We start from the raw sequence: 2908 nt of genomic DNA on the forward strand, positions 1-2908 counted from the left end.
CAATGGATTAAAGAGCATGCTTTCCTTTCTTTGTGTTTACCTAGCTTTGGTCTCTTTTTTAGAGGGTGCTGCTCGTTTGACTCGTTAGGATGGAGGGAAAAGAAATAAAAAATAACAAATAAAAAGGGAGATTATTTGGTACGCGTGGTGTATCGATAAATTAGACTTTTCTAGGCGTTATATCTACGTACTTTTAACTTTTACGTTATTTTATGCAGATCTGACAAACTAAAAATCTGACCTACCGGTATGTTGACGTACCGGAGAATGTCCTGGATAAAAAACACAAAGGAATAGAGTTACTTTGTTTCCTAGTGTATGGGTTTAATGAATGGGCCAATGAGCTTTCTTCTCTAGACTTTTGGTTATGGCTTTTGGTAATTTGCATTGGATTTATTTAAGGGAGAAAGAGGGAAATAGGCCAAGACTTGAGATGAATTAAAATTAATAGGCCAATAGTTTACATAAGTTAATAAATAGGCTAAATTACTGTTTTCGTCCATAACTTGTCTAGTTATAAACCATAACTTTACAAGTTATTGTCCATAATTGTCCATAACTTGTCTGATTATGAACCATAACTTGACAAGTTTGTCCATAACTTATCTGGTTATGAACCATAACTTGACAAGTTATGGCCTATTAATTTCTATAACTAAAAATTAACCTATATACTTTCTTAAATTTTTCATATTGGCATATTTTTTACTATTTTCCTTTATTTAATTTCTTTCATAACCCCGTGTTATTTTAATTTCACATAGACCTATGGCCTTCTAAGTGTGCCGAGGGCCTAATTGGACTAAATAAAATGAGCCCGTTTACGTTTTTTAGGCCAGTACCTAGAGGTTTCTGAAACGTGACTTGGGCCCACTTGTCATGCTTGAAGTTGTGTCGCGAAATTTAAACTGGACCAGTACTTTATGAAATTTAGACTGGGCCAGTACCTTATGAAATTTAGACTGGGCCGCTGACGGTGAAATCCATATCTGCCTAAATTGGTCTAAAATTCTGTTGGCAAGTGATATCATCAAAATAGCTAGAAGCAAAACCATCATGGAGGGAATACAACAATTGTGTAGCCGAGCCAGTGGTCGCCTTAATTCTTTATTCCCCGCCACGCTACTTGCATTTTTTTTTACTCCCTCATAGAGTAACTTCAATAATGAGCATCCTCTACTTGCCAGAATAATGCATTTCTTATTCTGAACTAATTCAAAAACAACCTATGAAAGTGGTTATTATATTACTTACTCCATTTAAACATTGATGATCAAACTTTAACAGAGTTTCTCCATTTAAAAAAAAAATCCATCAGAGTGTGTTAGGGTCAAAATCAACACCACAATTATCACCGTACATATGGACAACATTTAGAAAAAGAGGTCAACTCAGATCGACTAAAATCAGCTAAAAGTAAAATCGACTTGAAGCGATTAGAGAAACTTGATGACAAGAGACATGCGGGAATACCATAGATATTTTAGGAAAGAAGGATTCTTGAAGACTATGAAATCCAGCCCAACCGAATGACGCATTAAAGACGAGAATTGAAGGGGAAATTAAGAAAGGGAAAGTTAACTAAGAAAAAGGTAAACTATCCAATTCAAGAGAAAAGGAAAGTAGAAGATCTTCTCCTATAAATAAGAGATGGAGATCACGAATCAAACATCTTCTAATCCCCCTCTTTATGCTCAGACTCTCTCTCTCTAAATTCCCTTCTCCCTTCTCTAAAATTCTAATACTTCATTGTAAATGTAATTTTTTCAAGATATAGTAAAGCCCCAAGACCCTACAGTGGACGTACCTTGGGATTATCAGAGAAACTGCCATAAATTCATGTGTTCATTTATTTTTCTACACTTTACATTCTCATTCCAGTAGTATATCGACTCGAATCGACCTGAAAATTTAAGACTCGTGTGTTAGAAATCCCGAAATTGACCTTTTAGGAGTCCAAAACAGTGAAAACCAAAGCTATCCAGAATTGACAATTTTGAACAGTTTTTATAAAATTCTGGACAGTTTTATAAAAACGCCTAAACACACATTTTAGAGATAGAATTGAGATTTTTCATTGTCACAAAGAAATGTTTAAAACATAAAGATCTACAACTTTTATGAAATATAATTTTTCTCAATTTGGACTCTAAATGCTTCAATTTTTAAGTCGAAGTGGATTGAAATTTTTAAACCATAAACAGAAACTTGACAACTTAAAATTTACACCATTTAGCTTCAAGAAATGAACATGCATGACTTAGATCAAGCTTTAACCACACTAAACTACAACTATAGACCATAAAATACAAATAAAAAATCATAGATCTAACACAAAAACCCATTGAATGTAAAGATCTAACCATAAAAACACAAACTTTGCTCTTAAGAATGGAAAGATCAAATTTTTGTATGATGAACCTTACCTCGAATCTTAGTAGAGGATGGTTTTGATCACAACAAGAAAAGGTCCTACAAAGACATGAACTTTTTCAAAGAAAGCTTGAAACTTTGATAAATTAAAAGGAAAAAATGGAGTAAGAACATGAATTTTACCCTTAAATGTGTTAGGAGAAATCAACACACCTTCTTCTTCTTGTTCTTCTAGATTATGGTTTGAAGACTTTGTGTGAGAGAAAAAATAAGAAAAATTTTAGAGAGAGAGGCTTGAGAGGGTTTGACCAAACAAGAAAAAGAGAGAAGGAAAGTGGAGAAAAATAGAGAGAAATGAGAGAAAAATTTGCTAAGTTTTAATTTGGACTTATTTATAGACTTTAGGTTAATTACACTTAGCCTTAATCTTAACATTTCTAGTTACACTCAAATTAGCTAATCCTTGGTTTAATCCCACTAAGGTAGGCGCCACATGTAAGAAGGAGAAGAGAATATTTCACACCTCAAAAGACAT

At 33.4% G+C, this 2908-nt stretch overlaps 1 long non-coding RNA gene across 1 annotated transcript; it reads right to left on the reverse strand.

Moving 5' to 3' along the window:
• Nucleotides 1-1877: 1877 nt before the first annotated feature.
• Nucleotides 1878-2615, reverse strand: LOC112090271. Its single transcript, XR_002901567.1, has 3 exons — nt 2557-2615; nt 2427-2472; nt 1878-1903 (listed from the first exon to the last, which is right to left on the reverse strand). It is a non-coding gene; the product is annotated as an uncharacterized LOC112090271 (long non-coding RNA).
• Nucleotides 2616-2908: the final 293 nt, after the last annotated feature.

This window comes from Morus notabilis, unplaced genomic scaffold (genome assembly GCF_000414095.1).
Source record: "Morus notabilis unplaced genomic scaffold, ASM41409v2 Scaffold977, whole genome shotgun sequence".
Classification (NCBI taxonomy): Eukaryota; Viridiplantae; Streptophyta; class Magnoliopsida; order Rosales; family Moraceae; genus Morus; species Morus notabilis.